Source organism: Hyla sarda, chromosome 2, assembly GCF_029499605.1.
Source record: "Hyla sarda isolate aHylSar1 chromosome 2, aHylSar1.hap1, whole genome shotgun sequence".
NCBI lineage: Eukaryota > Metazoa > Chordata > Amphibia > Anura > Hylidae > Hyla > Hyla sarda.
Window position 1 is genome coordinate 512,277,663 of NC_079190.1, and position 20,111 is coordinate 512,297,773.

General features: G+C 42.8%; 1 protein-coding gene across 8 annotated transcripts in view; it reads left to right on the plus strand.

The window, feature by feature from the left end:
• Positions 1-20,111, plus strand: part of ZBTB20 (zinc finger and BTB domain containing 20) — a 980,340-nt gene that overhangs the window by 482,944 nt on the left and 477,285 nt on the right. For all 8 annotated transcript variants that reach the window (XM_056559924.1, XM_056559920.1, XM_056559918.1 and 5 more), the window contains one exon: positions 10,303-10,382. The gene's annotated coding sequence lies outside the window, so the exon portion shown is untranslated. The remainder of the gene's footprint in view (positions 1-10,302; positions 10,383-20,111) is intronic.

Genomic DNA, 20,111 nt, shown 5'->3' on the forward strand with positions numbered 1-20,111 from the left:
CACAAGACACAACATAATAATCAGTCAATTATAAGGACTTATGTTTCCAATAGTAGTACCCTGGAATGGATATAGTCTGTTGGGTCAATTCAGGCTTCCATGTGCAACTGCACCACCATTCTTTTTCAGCCCATCTCCATTCACTGCTGGTCAGGTAGGAACATCTGCAACGTTTCAGAGGCGTTGCCTCTGAAACGTTGCAGACGTTCCTACCTGACCAGCAGTGAACGGAATAAAAGGAGCAGCAGAAAAAAAGGAACCTTGTCTAGGCGCTGTTCATAGTTCCAAGATAATCAGACACAATTGTGTAAGAAGAAATTGCCAAGAGGAACTATATTTATTAACATATACCCAATGACGCGTTTCGGAGGGTTGGTCCTCCTTCATCAGATTTGATGCCAATTTGATTTGATTTGATTTCATCCTCTCCTATTGGACCCTGGGCTTTGCAGTTCGTTCCTGGCTCCACACTAAGTACCCCTGATGGGTGATATGCTTGTTTTATTGTTTATCTGGTGAGAGGCCATCTTGAAGAGACGTCGCCTTTCTAGTCCCTTCTGGGACTCTGGTGTCTTGGTTAAAGGGGTACTCTGGTGGAAAACTTTTATTATTATTTTTAAATCAACTGGTGCCAGAAAGTTAAACAGATTTGTAAATTAAATATAGAAGAGATGTGGAAAATCAATCAGCACTCACCGGTCTTCTTCAGCAATAAGTGTCTTTAATGCAAAATACTCACATACAAAAATAGTGGGGGAGAGGGATCGGTACAGGGGGGGTATTGACCTGCGGCGACAGAATCTGTTTCATTCGTTAGACGAGCTTCATCTGGCCATGATGAAGCTCGTCTAATGAGTGAAACAGATTCTGTCGCCGGAGGTTAATACCCCCCCTGCACCGATCCCTCTCCCCCACTGCTATTTTTGTATGTGAATATTTTGCATTAAAGACACTTATTGCTGAAGAAGACCGGTGAGTGCCGATTTATTTTCCACATCTCTTCTATATTGTATTATTGTACTTTCTCGTATCAGTCAGAGCACCCCGACTTTCTCAATAGACTGTTTTCCTGAATCAAATATCCTGGTCTATCATATCCAGTAGGTCAGTCAAAGCAGTGCCGGACACATTCTCCATCTCGCTAGATTTGTAAATTACTTCTATTAAAAAATCTTAATCCTTCCAGTACTTACTAGTTGCTGAATACTACAGAGGAAATTATTTTCTTTTTGGAACACAGAGCTCTCTGCTGACATCATGACAACAGTGCTCTCTGCTGACATCTCTGTCCATTTTAGGAACAGTCCAGAGTAGGAGAAAATCCCCATAGCAAACATATGCTGTTCTGGACAGTTCGTAAAATGGACAGAGATGTCAGAAGAGAGCACTGTGCTTGTGATGCCAGCAGAGAGCTCTGTGTTCCAAAAAGAAAAGAATTTACTTGGTAGTATTCAGCAGCTAATAAGTGCTGGAAGGATTAAGATTTTTTTAATAGAAGTAATTTACAAATCTGTTCAACTTTCTGGCACCAGTTGATAAAAAAAAAAAAAAAAAGATTTCCACCTTAATATTTATATATATATTTACCCCTTTAATATATATCCAATGACGCATTTCGGAGGGTTAGTCCTCCTTCCTCAGATTCGCATCAAATCTGAGGAAGGAGTACCAACCCTCCGAAAAGCGTCATTGGGTATATATTAATAAATATAGTTCCTCTTGGCACTTTCTTCTTACACAATTGTGTCTGATTATCTTGGAACTATGAACAGCGCCTAGACAAGGTTCCTTTTTTTCTGCTGCTCCTTTTATTCCGTTCACTGCTGGTCAGGTAGGAACGTCTGCAACGTTTCAGAGGCAACGCCTCTGAAACGTTGCAGACATTCCTACCTGACAAGCAGTGAACGGAGATGGACGAAAAAGAATGGTGGTGCAGTTGCACATGGAAGCCTGAATTGCCGATATACGTCTCCCGGTAACATCTTGCGGACAATTTTTTGCTACATTTTGGGTGAATATTTACTGAACTCGTTATGGTAAATAACCGGCTCTTTACATGGGCAGATTGTAGACGAGACTATTTATTGTAACGGAGCTTGATGTGGATCCTCTAACCTGTGTGGCTGATGACTCGGACCGTATCGGGGAGCGGAGTCTAAGGTGCCGCTGGTCTTCACCAGAGCCCGCCACAAGGCAGAATGGGCTTGCTGCGGCAGGCGACACCCATATCGCTACCCCCGACACGGCTCGTCCACACAGGTAGCCTGGCAAGGCAAGGTACCTAAGGATAAGGCAGTAGTGTAGTCAAACAGAGCAGAAGGTCAAGGCAGGCGGCAAAGGTGCGGAGTCAAATAACGAAGCGGGAAGGTCTGGATACACGGGTAAGGCAACAGGCAAAATGGAACGCTTAATCTCAGGCTAGGGGCACTGAAGATCCGGCAGGGAAGTGTGGGAGGTGCAGGGACTTATAATGTGGTGTCAGGTTCAAACACAAATTATGGGCGCACTGGTCCTTTAAATTTCAGAGCTCCGGCGCGCGCACACCCTAGGAGACGGGGACGCGCGCACTAGTCGGAGCTGAGACACAGAGGCAGCGGAGCGAGGTGAGTGACGGGCTGGGATACGCATGCGACCGCGTCCCGAGATGTGAATCCCAGCCCCGCCGGCAGACGGGGACCCCGGGACGTTGCGCTTTAATGGCCGGAGCTTGTGGCCAGAGCGCAAAGCGTGACACTTATATAGCAGAATTATTAAATTTCTTTAATCACAATGCAACCGAATAAAAAAGTTCAGCTCTGCTACATCGGTGGATGAATACCTGCTCCTTGGGGGACATGTATCAAAGATTTTACCCCTGTTTTGTGTTAAAATTTTTGCGCCAAATTAGTTTTTTTGCCTCTTTTTTTGCGCACATTCTGGTGCAGCATTCCCTCCAGATGTGTAGGTTTCGGTGTACCTTGGAGTGACATATTTAGTATGCACAAATTTATTAAAGGGGTATTCCAGGATTTTTTTTTTTATTTGACTATGCTACAGGGGCTGTAAAGTTAGTATAGTTAATAATATAATGTCTGTACCTGTGTGTGATGGTTTTCTCACAATTCTTCTGTGATTTTCACCCCAACATTTATTTTTAACAGCATACAAAATGACTGTTGTCTCAGATTTTTCCCAGGTTGCAATGCGGCCGAGACATTACATCACTAGTCAGCTGATGACAGGGAGCCTGTCTGCTTCAATGGGTGGAGCGATCACTTGGTGGGAGAGAGATCAATCTGCAACTAATGCAACAGCTGTAGGCACCCTGATTTAAAACCACAGGTCTTTTGAATGGATGCAGCTCATTTATGTTTCAATGGGTGGGGTGGCTGATGTGTGGGAGGGAGGAAAATGGAATTATGGGATTTGTAGGCAAAAGAAGAAAACTCAAACAGGAAATACCAGTTCACAAAAACCTAGCCACAGTGTTATGGTAATCTTACAACATAGTCATTTAGCCCCAAGACAAGCGCAGATCCTTACTAAAATCACCTTATGGTGGAGAACCCCTTTAACTGCGTACATTTCATTTACCCGCAGAAATCTTGCGCAATTACCATATTTTTTTACGCAAATATAAGCCATCTTGGACTGCACGAAGCAAGATGCTCTAAATCAGTGATCTCCAACCTGCGGACCTCCAGATGTTGCAAAACTACAACTCCCAGCATGCCCGGACAGCCAACGGCTGTCCGGGCATGCTGGGAGTTGTAGTTTTGCAACATCTAGAGGTCCGTAGGTTGGAGACCACTGCTCTAAATCATTGATTTCATTTTTCAAAGAAAGGAGGTATGAGGAGATTACTATATTTTCCCGCAATTTATGAAACTCATTGCGCTTGATTGATAAATTTAATGCATCTGCGCATAATTTAGAATTCGGCAAAAGGGGGTAAACTGCTTCTACCATACACAAATAATGATACATGTCCCCCATTGTGTGTATGTACATTTAGGAAAGATTAGGCAAATTGTGAAGACAATTTGCAGGGAATCTTCTATTTTCGCCATTAAGGGGTGTGGGGGGGGGGGGGGTCTGAACTGTGTTCATCATCTTCCTTATAGCACTCCTATGTAGATTCCTCGTATCAGGGGTGCAGTAAGTGACGGAATATACATCAAATACGTTCAGACGGCGCCGTTAAGACGCGCAGAAGTGAAATATATTCCACCTTCATGGAGTGTGGAACTCACAGAGGTGAGATTGTACGTTTTCTCCATATTTATTTATTTTTTTACCTCCTCTTGTCTTTCTTTATTGGCACTGAGCAATGAATCCCTCGCCGACTCCGTAACCGCTTACAATGGCAATATAGCCGCCTTAAACACAGCGCTATTAAACACATATTAAATTATAGAGCGACTGCTAGAATGGCGCAGAAGGTGTTACACGTCGGCTAATTCTCCGTTTATTGCACTCGCAGAAGACGCTTCTGGCTGGGGCCGGGGCCGGAGATAGAATGTTGCCTGTGTCGATGTAACGAGATTCTGCTCTTAATGGTTCCATAATGTTGTTTGCTGGATAGAATTTGAGCTGTGAGAGATGACACCAGGCTCGGGGCAGCCAGGGAGGCGAAATGAACATTTAAGCATTACAGACCCTGATCGGTATCTTCCATGAGAACTTGGAGCAGGCCTGGCAGAGACTACATATGCTGTATCGATTTATATCCCCCAATGGCAATTACAGGTCACATTGCACGATTCCGAAAAAAAATATCAAAGAATCCTTTCTGGCATCGCTGTTACTCTCGTCATGCATTGAGTAATCTAGAGGGGATATTAGGTCGGGATTTATATCCCTTTTCTTTATTTCGGTAATGGAAGTACAGTATGGTCTGCAATGGAGACGGCAGGGATAGGATGACGGCGCGGATGTCTTCTCCCCGCATGTGCAGTTGTATTTAGTGCGATATAGTATCCGCCGGTCTTTGGGTGGTACGTAACATCCCCCCATTATCCTCTCTTCTGATGTTTTTAGCAAAATTCGTACTTTCGGGGGTCATTTAGATATGAGTATATAGGCTTTATGGTAAAATCTTATAGAATATAATGCAGGGTACATTAGAAAAATAACTAGTGTTGAGGGGCATAGGCCATATTCGAATTCGCGATATTTCGCGAATATATGGACGAATATTTGTCATATATTCGCTATATGCTCATAATCGTAATATTCACGTTTTATTTTTTGCATATGCGAAAATTCGCATATGTGAAAATTTGCATATGCGGAAATTTGCATATGCAAATTTACGCATATGCGAATATTCGTATGCCAGTCTCACACAGTAGTATTAGAGCCTTCTTTACACCACACAAGCTGGAAGCAGAGAGGGATGATCACTGTGATGTGTACTGTGAAAAAAAAAACAACAAAAAAAAAAAACAACAAAAAAAAACGAATATTCATAATTTTGAATATATAGTGCTATATTCGCGAATAAAATTCGCATTGCGAATATTCGCGAGCAACACTACTTGTAACCTCTGTAAAACTCACATTTCAGTAGACAGAAACACTTGTGGTAGTGGATCCGCTGGACCTGTGTGGCAGATGACACGGACCATACCAGGCAGCGGAATCTAAGGTGCTGCTGGTTTAAACCAGAGCCCGCCGCAAAGCAGGATGGTATTGCTGCGTCAGGCGGCACCCAGGTCGCTACTCCTGGCATGGCTCGACCACACAGGCAGCTGAGGAGATACGAGGCACAGGTAGGATATGGCAACTCGTGGTCAGGATAGCAGAAGGTCAGGGCAGGCAGCACAGATGCATAGTCAGGGACATAGCAAGAGGTCAGTAGGCAAGCGGCAAAGGAGCAAGGTCAGGTCACAGAACTAAGGGTCAGAAACACGGCAAGGCAACTCTCAGGAACCCTTTCTCGCAGGCACATGGGCAACAAAGATCCGGCAGGGAAGTGTGGGAGGTGGTGGAACTTATAACTGAGCCACAGGTGTTCACTTAATTACTGCAAATTCTAGCCCAGACAGCAGCAGGGGGTAACAGGAGCGTGGAACATAACAGCTTCCTGTTCTTCTTTTAGATTTTGCAAACTTCTGGCCAATCCACCCCTGTCTAAGGGTCTATTCATACAGTAGAGTTTCCGCATGCGTAAGTCCGCCTCAAATGAAAGCCCAATAGACTTCTATTGGATTCCGCACTCCTATTCACACTTCTGAATTTCCACTTGCGGAATTCCATCTTAAATTAAAGCCCATAGACTTCTATGGGATTCCACACTCTTCTTCACACTTCTGAATTTCCACTTGCGGAATTCCGTCTTAAATTAAAGCCCATAGACTTCTATGGGATTCCACACTCCCATTCACACTTCTGAATTTCCGCTAGCGGAAATTCAGAAGTGTGAATGGGAGTGTGGAATCCAATAGAAGTCTATTGGGATTTCATTTGAGGTGGAAATTCTGCCTTTGGAATAGACCCTAAGGGTGCATCCACATTACGGAATGTTTGCCCGGATAAAGTGGACATTCCACACAAAGCAGGTGCCGAATGAACTAGTGTGGACATGCGCCATCGTCATTACCGGCAATGTGTATCCAAGTGGATTCTACCTAAAGAATGAACACTTTCACTCTTTCAGCAAAGTCCAGAATTTGAATTTCCGTGGGGCACCCGAATTTCTGAACGGAAGGAGAAAGGAATGGTTGGGAATACTGGATTTCAGCAAGTCCAATCTATTTGTTCCCATCCTCCTTGTCAGAGCACCTGCATGTTTACCTGAACTGAGCAGGAATGTAAAAGGGGTACACCGCCGCTCGGAATTCGGAACAAAATGTTCAGAACGCTTAGGGCCAGCGCTGGAGGCATGTGACGTGCCAGCTCTTGGCTTTTGGATCATTTTGTTCCAAACGATGAGCAGCGGAGTACCCCTTTAATCAACTGGTGCCAGAAAGTTAAACAGATTTGTAAATTACTTCTATTAAAAAATCTTATTCCTTCCAGTACTTATCAGCTGCTGTATGCTCCAGAGGAATTTTTTTTCTTTTTGAAGTTATTTTCAGTTTGACCTCAGTGCTCTCTGCTGACACCTCTGTCCATGTCAGGAACTGTCCGGAGCAGGAAAGGTTTGCTATGGGGATTTGCTTGTACTCTGGACATTTCCTGACACGGACAGAGGTGTCAGCAGAGAGCACTGTGGACGAACAGAAAGGAAATTCAAAAAGAAAAGAACTTCCTGTGTAGTATACAGCAACTGATAAGTACTGGAAGGATTAAGAATTTTAAATAGAAGTAATTTACAAATATGTTTAACTTTCTGGCACCAGTTCATTTAAACATAGTTGTTTTCCACCGGAGTACCCCTTTAAAGGGGTAAATTTGGAGAATTTTATTTTTTTTTTTCAAATCAACTGGCACCAAAAAGTTATACAGATTTGTAAACTTCTTCTGTTTAAAAATCTTAACCCTTTCAGTACTTATCAGCTGTGGTACAGGAAGTTGTGTAGTTCTTTCCAGTCTGACCACAGTGCACAGTGCTTCCTTCTCTGGACTTCCTCCAGGGTATACAGCAGCTGATAAGTACTGGAATAATTGAGAATCCAAGTTATTAACAAATCTTAATGAAAACACCATTCCTGTGTTGTGCATCGGTTCCTATAGAAAGGAATAGGGCCAACCGATGCTGTCCAGGGGCCCCATAGCAGTTGTTGGCGCTGCCATTGGGATACTCTGTACTCCCATCTTTACTCGTCCTCCCCCGGCCTTTTCCTTTTTGGATGATACACATTACGTGTGAATGTTTATTGTAAAGTACCAGAACTACACATATTTTTGGGATATTTAGCAATCAGTGTTTAAGCGTTTTCTAGCCAAGCCCCGCTGCTTGTTTGTTTACTGTTCCAGCACACTTGAGGGGCGCGCTCCTCGTCCTCTCCCGTAATATGAATGCCACGTCTTCCCGGCTGAACTCACCAGAGGCACCGTGCTGACAGCTGACAGACGCTCTACGGAGGGATCCTCAGGAGCGGTGACAATGCTGCTGTCAGTGTACGGGGTGACTGCGTCATGTGTGTAATAACCGGACTGTCTGTTATAGAAGTGACAGCATCTTAGTCAGGACATTACACCTGTTCTTTAGTATTCAGCTTATACACCTCACCTATCAAAAGGCGAACCCAAAAGAAGCCATAGAGCGCCTCAAAATACTAACAAATATTGTAGTGACAAAGAATACATGTGCTATAATACTGCTCTTTATATAGAGGAATATAATTACTTTAATACTGCCTCCTATATACAAGAATATAACTACTATAACACTGCTCTCTATATAGAGGAATATAATTACTTTAATACTGCCTCCTATATACAAGAATATAACTACTATAATACTGCCTCCTATATACAAGAATATAATTACTATAATACTGCTCCTATATACAAGAATATAACTACTATAATACTGCTCCTATATACAAGAATATAATTACTATAATACTGTCTCCTATATACAAGAATATAACTACTATAATACTGCTCCTATATACATGAATATAGCTACTATAATACTGCTCCTATATACAAGAATATAACTACTATAATACTGCCCCTATATATAAGAATATAACTACTATAATACTGCTCCTATATACAAGAATATAACTACTATATTACTGCCTCCTATATACAAGAATATAACTACTATAATACTGTCTCCTATATACAAGAATATAACTACTATAATACTGCTCCTATATACAAGAATATAACTACTATAATACTGCCTCCTATATACAAGAATATAACTACTATAATACTGCCCCTATATATAAGAATATAACTACTATAATACTGCTCTTTATATAGAGGAATATAATTACTTTAATACTGCCTCCTATATACAAGCAAGTAATTAATATAATACTGCTCCTATATACAAGAATATAACTACTATAATACTGCTCCTATATACACAAATATAACTACTATAATACTGCCCCCTATATACAAGAATATAACTACTATAATACTTCTCCTATATACAAGAATATATCTACTATAATACTGCTCCTATATACAAGAATAGAACTACTATAATACTGCTCCTATATACAAGAATATAACTACTATAATACTTCTCCTATATACAAGAATATATCTACTATAATACTGCCTCCTATATACAAGAATATAACTACTATAATACTGCTCCTATATACAAGAATATAACTACTATAATACTGCTCCTATATACAAGAATATAACTACTATAATACTGCTCCTATATACAAGAATAGAACTACTATAATACTGCTCCTATATACAAGAATATAACTACTATAATACTGCTCCTATATACAAGAATATAACTACTATAATACTGCTCCTATATACAAGAATATAACTACTATAATACTGCTCCTATATACAAGAATATAACTACTATAATACTGCTCCTATATACAAGAATATAACTACTATAATACTGCTCCTATATACAAGAATATAACTACTATAATACTGTTCCTATATACAAGAATATAACTACTATAATACTGCTCCTATATACAAGAATATAACTACTATAATACTACTCCTATATACAAGAATATAACTACTATAATACTGCTCCTATATACAAGAATATAACTACTATAATACTGCTCCTATATACAAGAATATAACTACTATAATACTGCTCCCTATGTCTACAATGTTGGCTGTGTGAACAGTAGCGGAGTTGTCAGTAATCCTTCAGTGCACAATGTATGTGACAAAGGATAAAGGTGTCGTGCAAAGCAAAGTTCTTTATTGATCATAAAAAGCCATAACAGGATTGGAAGTAACGCGTTTCAGGTGCTTTAGCACCCTTAATCGTACAATGTATGTGACATAGACGTTCCCTGTCATCCTCATTCATAGCTGCACTTCCCCTTCCTGTTCCTGTCCCGGCCTCACTTATGTAGATGTTTTATTTAGGGCAAAAAGAATATTGAATATCTGTATCTTTTTCTTTAGTTTTTTTATTTACTTTCTTTTTCTTTCTTTTTTTTCTGTCTTTCTGTGTGTCCTTTTGTATCTTCGCTGTCCTGTTGCCTCCCACCTCTTTCATTATAAAGTATATTCTACAAAGAACTTATTATTTTTATTCTTAGTTTTTTTTTTTTTTCGTCACAAAAAAAAAAGTCACGCTTGACTGATAGTGCATCGCTTTGGATGGTGAAACATTATGAAAGTTTAATTTTTAATTAAATCTGAAATACCAATTATAACGGAGAGATATTTTAACCTGTTTCTTTTCAGACTGCCTGGAGTTACGTTAACACGGTAGTGAAATCACAGCACCTTAACAAAACAGAGAGATAAAGCGGCTCGGCAGCCTGGTAAGTACCCGCGACCTTACCTTTGTTCCTCTCTACAGCGTTATTAGTGTGCATGAAACAAAGAATTTAGTAATTGGACGGAGGTGAAGGAAAAATGACCTTGTGTTGTTACATGAGCAAAGAGAAATTCCTGCAATTTTTCTAAACTATTTGACTCTATTGAGAGAGCCGCGTGCTTTGTTTTGCTGTTTGTGCGGCATTCTGTTTATTTATACGTTGAACATGGCGCCGTATGCAGCATAAGTCTCCGCGCTCAGTTATGGTCGCGGCTCACGCTAGATTTGGTCTCCATAGAGATGTTCCCTACAGCCACCATATTGGGCTTTCCCTAGAGTCCCCTGAAAGGATTCTGCGATGGAGCACCAATGGCGGCGTAAACATAGCCTACTTTTGTTCCCGTTGCTCCACTTCTGACTTGGTACCAGTAGGTTTTCCCCATTCGGCAACATTTGCACAATATTGACAAGGTTGCATCAACATCATGTACCCATCGTGTGGCAGGTTCAACATAGTCAATGGGGTTTGTTTACTAACGTGATCCCGACTCTTTTTTGTAGGGTTTTGCTCCCTTGCGACACAATTTGCGACCCAAAAAAACAAAACCCTCCATTTTACAAGAAAAACCCGAAAAGGGGTCGTGGCCATGGGGCAATGTGGGCGTGGTCCCAACAAAAGGGGCGTGGCCCCGACAGTTTTGAAAAATCCCAACATATTTACTAAGGTTTCCACTAGGGAACGACCGATATAGATTTTTTAGGGCCAATAATCTGTGGAGGTTAGGGCCGATAGCCGATAACTTATACCGATATTCCGATATGTTATCAGCTATTTAAACCCCCCCCGACATCGCTGCAGATCATTGATTTAAAGCGGGCGCATTAAATCAATGAACTGCAGCGGCTTTTGCGATGCCATAGGCCGCCACCATCACCCACTTCTCTCCCCTGCCTGTCCGGGGGTCCTCCTGAGTCCTCCGCACCACACCCCCCACCGCACCGCACCCCCCACCGCACCGCCCCGGCCCCATTGCCTCCCCCATCCCCGGTTTTATAATTACCTGTTCCCGGGGCCCGGGGTCCACTCTACATCTGGCTCCGGTGGCGTCCTCCTGAGCTGTCACTGTACGCACTGACGGTGACGTCACGTTGAGGACGTCACTCATCATAGCGCACAGCGTAACGCAGGACGCAGCAGGAGCCAGAAATAGTGTGGACCCCGGGCCCCGGGAACAGGTAATTATAAAACCGGGGATGGGGAAGCAATGGGGCCGGGGCGGTGCGGTGGGGGGGGGGGGGGGGATGATGCGGTGGGGGGGGGGTGCAATGCGGTGGGGGGAGGGGTGCGGCGCAGTATGGTGGGGTGGGTCGGTGGTTGGGGCGGGGCGGTGGGGGCAGTGCGGAGGGCGGGCCATTATCGGATTATCTGCAAGGTAATTGCCGATACCGATAACGCCCAAAATCGTCAATATCAGCAGATAATATCGGCCAAACCGATAATCGGTCGATCCCTAGTTTCCACACAAAACCCGACAGAACAGGTGTAAAAAAAAGCAAAATGTAGAGAAAAGTGCAAAATGTAGAGAAAAGTGCAAAATGTAGGGAAACCTTAGTAAATACCGTGGAAAATACCAGTCAGAAATCAAAACCCACAAAGAAACCTACACTCCACTCTTAGTAAATAAACCCCATTATATGGAAAAAAAAAAAAAACAGCTCACCGCCTGTAGATATCCTTAATTGGAAGAACTTCAAATATTTCAGAAAGCACGGAACAGGTATCCAACAGGCATCATACTTGGTGTGAACATGTCCTCAAGTAGAAAAGTGCAAAAATTCAGCTCCCAAAAAAAAGATATAATTTATTAAAGTCCAAAAATCTATTAGTCATAATTAAAATAATGAACTCCAAAAATGGGGTGGTTTAAAAGCTTAGCAGAAGCGCTGACGCGTTTCGAACCATATGGTTCTTAGTCATGGCACACATGGCATACATGGTTGTGCCATGACTAAGAAACATATGGTTCGAAATGTGTCGGCGTTTCTGCTAAGCTTTTAAACCACACCATTTTTTGGAGTTCATTATTTTAATTATGACTAATACATTTTTGGACTTTTAATTATATCTTTTTTTTGGGAGCTGGATTTTTGCACTTTTCTACTTGAGGACAGGTTCAACATAGTACAGGCACTTATATAAACCCCTTTCCTCTTCAAGCCGGGGAAGCAGAAGGAGGTATCTGGTAAAATGGAGGAAATGATGCTTAAAGGGTTAAAGGGTTAGTCCGACAAAAAACATCTTATCCCCTATCCGAGAAATAGGGGATAAAATGTCTGATCTCGAGGGTTCCGCCTTTGGGGACCCCCGCGATCTCCGGCGTGGCACCCGGTCATCCGTGCAGGGAGCGAACTCCGTTTCTTGCTTGATGACTGGCGACTACTGCCACCACACCCCCTCCATTCATGTCTATGGGAGGAGGCGTGACGGCTACGTAGTAGCTGTCACGCCTCCTCCCATAGACATGAATGGAGGGGGCATGGTGTGACGTCACAAACACGGAAGCTCCAAGCTGCTGCTGGGCCGGAGATTGCAGGGGTCCCCCACGATCAGACTTCTTATTCCCTATCCTTTGGATAGGGGATAAGATGTTTTTCACCGGAGTAACCCTTTAAGTGGCACTAACCTGTGGGTAAAAGAATTAGCAGTTACCAAGGTTCCAGGCTGCAGAATTATAATACACAAACAGTCTGGGTGTTTTGAGGGGATAACACCCCTCTTTATCAGGTCCTGATGAATGAGGGTGTTGTCTCCTCGAAACACGTTGGACTGGTTACTTTCTTCAGCTTCTTCATAACCGTCCAAGGATCCAGGCCATGGGTCTGATGATGGCCGCTCCCTGATAGGTAACATCACTCTGCTCAAGGAGATTCAATCAATGTTAATGACACATGCTACACTTCTCTTACTCCTATAGGTTTATACTCTTCAAGCAGGGGAAAGCTTTCAGGCCATGTTGGCATGGAGTGGGAAGTGGAGAATTGGGGAGGGGGCTCAGCACAAGTACTACGTTTTGAGATCCCGGGACCACCCTCTAGAATAGTGGTCTCCAAATTGTGGACCTGCCAGATGTTGCAAAACTACAACTCTCTGGATCTGGAGGTCCTCAGTTTGGAGACCACAGTTCTAGAAGAAAGAAAGATTCTCTGGCGCCACCTGTTGGAGATAGTATTTACAATGGATCACCTAGGCCTAGATCATTAGTAGCCTGCTGTCTAATAGTACCTATGAGCATCTTATATGATTTTGATTTGAGCCTGATTGCGATACAATCAATCTATCAGTCCGCGCAGAGGTTTATGCGCAGGAGACAGAAAGAAACTATTAGTTAGTGCAGGAAGTTCTGCGCAGTAGGAACGGTGGACCAATAGGAAGTGAGAGTTGGAGAGCCAATCAAATGCGGCTGCGTCACCCTGAACGAGGACCAATAGAGGAACATGTAAGCAACAGCACATGCGCAGGCGCTGTCTGAGATTGACAATTATTAATCCTCGAGTAATAGAGGCAGCCAGTGAGAGAAGCGGCCGACAACAGGTAAAAACAGGATTGGTCAATTTACCTGTCAATAATGTTTGTAAACGCAGGAGCATGATGGGATGTTTAAAAACATCATGGAATGTGATAAACCCTATTGGTCAGTAGTAACATCAATCACTGATTCACCAATGAGTCCATTCAGAGGTAATATTGCAACAATATCCTGTTTGATGACATCATATAGGGGAGGTTACATCACCCCAGATCGGCTCCCATACACACCATTTGCCCTATAGCCCTTGAGAAAGCCACCTACTAGTGGCGAAACGTCAGGGGGCGATGTGTATATGGTTTTAATATCAACAGTTAGGTCTCTAGTATATGAACACATGGTTTACGGACTGCAGCCCCAACAACACATGGTGGTGTACTATTAGCATGTAGCTACATGCTTTAAAGGGGTTCTCCTCCATAAGGTGTACCTGGCAGGCAGTAATGGACATGCTTAGGAAGGATCTGCGCTTGTCTTGGGGATAAATGGCTATGTCATGAGATTACCACTACACTGTGGCTAGCTTTTTATGAACTTGTATTTCCTGTTTGACTTTTCTTTTTTTGCCTACAAATCCCACAATTCCATTTTCCTCCCTCCCACACATCAGCCACCCCACCCATTGAAACATAAATGAGCTGCATCCATTCAAATCAGTGTGGTTTTCAATCAGGGTGCCTACAGCTGTTGCATTAGTTGCAGATTGATCCCTCCACCCATTGTAGCAGACAGGCTCCCTGTCATCAGCTGACTAGTGAGGTCAGGTCTCGGCCACATTGCAAGCTGGGAAAAATCCGAGACAACAGTCATTTTGTATACTGTTAAAAAATAAATATTGGGGTGAAAATCACAGAAGAATTGTGAGAAAACCGTCACACACAGGTACAGACACTATATTATGACACTAACTTTACAGCCCCTGTAGCATAGTCAAATAAAAACAATTCCTGGAATACCCCTTTAAAGATTACCATCTGTTGGCATTTTAATAATAGGCACACTTATAATAAAAGTTACGTTTTATAAGAGTAATTAATTAGTGGATGGTAAAATTAGGGTACTAATGATCACCTAGGTGATCAATTGTAAATAGTGGTTGGATAAATTACCCTCCGTCCATTGGTCCTTTTTGTGCGAGAATACCTGTTGGAGATAGCACCCCAAGTTGGTGCTTGACCTCCATTAAGAGTCTTGAAGCAGAGTGCTGGCTGGCAATAAGAAATAATTGTGAAACTAAGGGGTTAAATGGGCGCTGTCAGAATCAGAAACATTTTATGTGATGTACAGCTTGGGAAAACATGAACCTTTATGACATTTACTTCATTAAAGGGATTAAAAGTAGTAAAATGTATCTCCTATCCAAAGGATTCAAAGTGTCCGACCAATGGGACCCCCGTGATCTCCTGTACGGCACCCCGGAGCTCCTTGTGCATGGAGCTAGTGTACTTGTGCATCTCCGACTCTCCCATAGAGATGCATGAAGGCGAGCCAAAGTACCTTACAGCATATTGCAGGGGGTGCCAGTTGCCGACCCCCAGTTGGTTAGCGGATACATTTTCCAACATAAAACTACTCCTTGTTATGGAAAACATGGCTTATTAAAAAAAATACCACTAGGGGTCCTCATACCATCCAGAACATAATCCTGTCCAGCTGCAGCATCGTCTTTGTCCCAGCTGAAGCACAGGTGAGGGCGGGACTAGCACTCCTCTGCGCTCACTCCTGTCCTATCAGACTGCAGCATGAAAACAGAGAGAAGGGGGTTACAGAGCAGCCTGCAGTGATTGGATGAAGAGACCCAGCACAGCAGACTCAGGGAGGAAGTGAGGGCGGGATCAGTTCTTGTCTTGGACATGCCTCCTTCCTGAGCAGTGGATGTCAGAATGAGTGAGCAGTAGCAGCTATGTCCATTCTCAGTGCATACAGTCAGGAGGTCACGGGCCTCCGCTGGTTGAGGGCCACCTCATTAGATAGTCAGCCGGTCCCAGTAAAATCAGCAGATGTGGCTGATTTTATAGGGAGGAGCCTGAAGATGTCATTCAAAATTTTCTCATATAGAATCAATGATTTGTAGTTTGTGTTTATTTGTCATTTTTCTTCTTCATTGAGTTCAGATTTCCCAGCAGCCATGTTGTTTCCTGTCCGAGTGACTACCGTCCTGATTAATATTTTGGACCTGCCTCCAGGTCCCAAGAAGTTCTATCTTCCATAGACATCTATTGCAGCTGTAACTTTTCTAAAGGGGTTCTAAATGGGATATGCAACATTTCTCTGCCGGAGCCGGGAAAGAATATAAAGGAAACCCTATACTTACCTAGCCCTGGTCCCATTGTGGCTTCCAGTCGGCTCCATCTGGAAGAGCCCTGCCAGCTCAACCGCTCAGTGGCAGCATCTTGTGGCCCCCCTAGATCTCGGCTGCGGCACCCCAGACATCCGGTACACGGAGCGAACTTCGCTCCATGCTTGATGACTGGCGATGTGGAGGCTCGTGACGCCACGGTCACGCCCTGCTTGTGACGTCACGGCCACGCCCTTCAATGCAAGTCTATGGGAGGGGGCGTGGTGGCCGCCATGCCCCCTCCCATAGACTTGTATTGAGGGGGCGGGCCGTGACATCACGAGGGGGCGGAGCCGTGACGTAACAATGCTCCGGCCCCTGTATTGCCCATCATTACGCACAGAACGAGTTTTCTCTGTGCAGTAATGATAGCGGGGTGCTGCAGCTGAGATCCCGGGGGTCCCCAGCAGCGGGACCACAGCGATCTGACATCTTATCCCCAATCCTTTGCATAGGGGATAAGATGTCTAGGGCTGGAGTACCCCTTTAAATAGGCACTGTCAGATACAAAAACATTTGATATGTTGTAAAGCATGTATAACCAATTGGTTTTGTAATTGCTTTCATTAGAAAATTTTCAGTATTTCATACTAAAAAAAAGCCAGTCAAACAGCTGCCCCCCCCCCCCCCCCCTGCCTGCTTGGACACATATTAGTCCTGCTGTGTCCATGAGTCATCACCTATGTCATGGACACATTTTCTTGATTGACAGCTGTGAGCGCAGGAAAAATCCTTCCCCTGTCAGCTTGTGTCCTGCTTCTGTCAGTGAGGACATGCTGGGAGTTGTAGTTTTGCTGATGCTAGTGGAGATGTGAGCAGACAGTATACTGAGGGAGGGGGCGGAGACCTGCACAGTGAGGCCACGCCCCCTTCCTTTAAGAGGAATATAGACTAGTAAGTTATATTAAAAGTGTAATAAAATAATAAATAAAGGTGCTAGATACATAAAAATGAGATGTACATGGTCAGGATTAGATACTGAGTGATATATAAAATAATAATTTTTGTTGGATCTGACGGGTGCGCTTTAAATATCCTCCTACTGAACAGAACGCATGGGTAGGCTGTACATGAATACATCAGTATGGACCATGAGGACATCTCCGCCCCTTGGTGGCTCTTCTGGTGGTCTTCACCTTATACTGTACTACTTTTGCTATCATAGCAGCGGTCACTTCTGTTTTGCATTCCCTGTATGTTCCGGCATCGTTACATCTTATAAATATCTTCTCATTCAGCATCTTAGAATCTAGATCACCATAGACCCGCGAGAATCCTTCCTTAGAAGGATCAATGAAGCCATCAGAGGACAGAGAAATCCCATCCCCCAGTCTACAGTAGAATACGAGCGTTAGTCGTGACTGTATTCTGCCCATGGACATTGCTGCCGGAACGTGGTGGAGGCTCTTTGGGGAGTCCCTCCCCTCGTTCCATGGACTATCTTCTATGTTCCCTATTAGTCAACGCTTGTCTGTCTGTAGATAAAGGGATTCTGACTGTCCTACTTGGAAGGTAGATTTTCCGTCACCTAATGTCCTCATTTCTAAAATCTTATTTATCTGTAATTGAGGGGACTTTGGCTGTTCTACTCATCAGCGGAATAAGGTAACCTCAATATGGAGCTCTCAGTAGACCCTTAAAGGGGTACTCTGCTGGAAATGTTATTTATTTCTTTTTAAATCAGCTGGTGCCAGAAAGTTAAACAGATTTGTAAATTACTTCTATTAAAAAATCTTAATCCTTCCAGTACTTATTAGCTGCTGAATACTACAGAGGAAATTCTTTTTGGAACACAGAGCTCTCTGCTGACATCATGAGCACAGTGCTCTCTGCTGACATCTCTGTCCATTTTAAGAACTGTCCAGAGTAGGAGAAAATCCCCATAGGAAACATATGCTGCTCTGGACAGTTCTTAAAATGGACAGAGGTGTCAGCAGAGAGCACTGTGCTCGTGATGTCAGCAGAGAGATCTGTGTTCCAAAAAGAAAATAGTTTCCTCTGTAGTATTCAGCAGCTAATAAGTACTGGAAGGATTAAGATTTTTTAATAGAAGTAATTTACAAATCTGTTTAACTTTCTAGCACCAGTTGATTTAAAAAAAAATAAATAAAAAAAGTCTTCCACTGGAGTACCCCTTTAAAGGGGTACTCTGCTGGAAAAAAAATTTTTTTTAAATCAGCTGGTGCCAGAAAGTTGAACAGATCTGTAAATTACTTCTATTTAAAAATCTTAATCCTTTCAGTACTTATTAGCTGCTGTATGGTCCACAGGAAGTTATTTTCTTTTTGAATTTCCTTTCTGTCTGACCACATTGCTCTCTGCTGACACCTCTGTCCATGTCAGGAACTTCTATGCTATGGGGATTTGCTCCGGCTCTGGACAGTTCCTAAAATGGACAGAGGTGTCAGCGGAGAGCACTGTGGTCAGACAGAAAGAAAATTCAAAAAGAAAGGAAATGCCTGTGGATCATACAACAGCTGATAAGTACTGGAAGGATTTAGATATCCTTAAAGGGGTACTCCGGTGAAAAACTTTTATTTTTTTAAATCAACTGGTACCAGAAAGTTAAACAGATTTGTAAATTACTTCTATTAAAAAATCTTAATCCTTCCTGTACTTATTAGCTGCTGAATACTACAGCGGAAATTATTTTCTTTTTGAAACACAGAACTGTCTGCTGACATCACGAGCACAGAGCTCTCTGCTGACATCATGACCACAGTGCTCTCTGCTGACATCTCTGTCCATTTTATGAACTGTCCAGAACAGCATATGTTTGCTATGGGGATGTCCTTTTACCCTGGACAGTTCCTAAAAATGGACAGAGATGTCAGCAGAGAGCACTGTGGTCTTGATGTCAGCAGAGAGCTCTGTCATTCAAACAGAAAATAATTTCCACTGTAGTATTCAGCAGCTAATAAGTACAGGAAGGATTAAGATTTTTTAATTGAAGTAATTAACAAATTTCTTTAACGTTCTGGCACCAGTTGATTTAAAGAACATTTTTTTTTCACCGGAGTACTCCTTTAACCCCTTTAATTCCTTAACACATTTTGACCCAATGCACAGATTCTTGTCGGTCACAGCAGACTGGACAGACGAGGGAACCCTAAGGTGGTTCTGTTCTGTCGTGACTGCAGTGCGCTCCCCATCCTTGGTGTTTGCACTGGGTCCCATTAATATAGAGTAACCTGTATAGATGAGTTGCATGTCTTCCTTGCAATTGAATAGCGTTATGTCTTGTGTATGTCTTGTGTTTACCTGTTTTAGCTGATGTGGCAGGTATAAAATTGCAGCCATCTTGATTGCAGTTCCATAAATAAAATGATTTCCAAATGCTGCCTACATTCCCCATGAATCCTCTGGCATTGCAGAGAGAGGATGTGGAGTCTGATTACTGCACCTAGCCATCTAATTTAGCTGTTGGTGCTGGAGGTCACACAGGTAAACTGATTAGACTCAAAAGTGGGTTGGGGGTCAGTTCACATTATGTGACGTTTTGATGTGTTTTCTTATTTAAAGTATGATTTCTTGAGAAATATTGCCATGAGGCCAAAGTGATTTGACCTATAATCACAACTGAGGTGTTTTATGAAGATTTGAAGGGCAATATATTTTGATCCTATAGAGATAGCAGCAGTACATTGATAGAGCTGGAGGGGAGGAATATAACTATTATAAATCCTGATCCTATATAGATAGCAGCAATATACAGACAGAGCTGGAGGGGAGGTGTATAACTACTATATATCCTGATCCCATAGAGATAGCAGCATCAGCAGTATACAGATAGAGCTGGAGGAGAGGT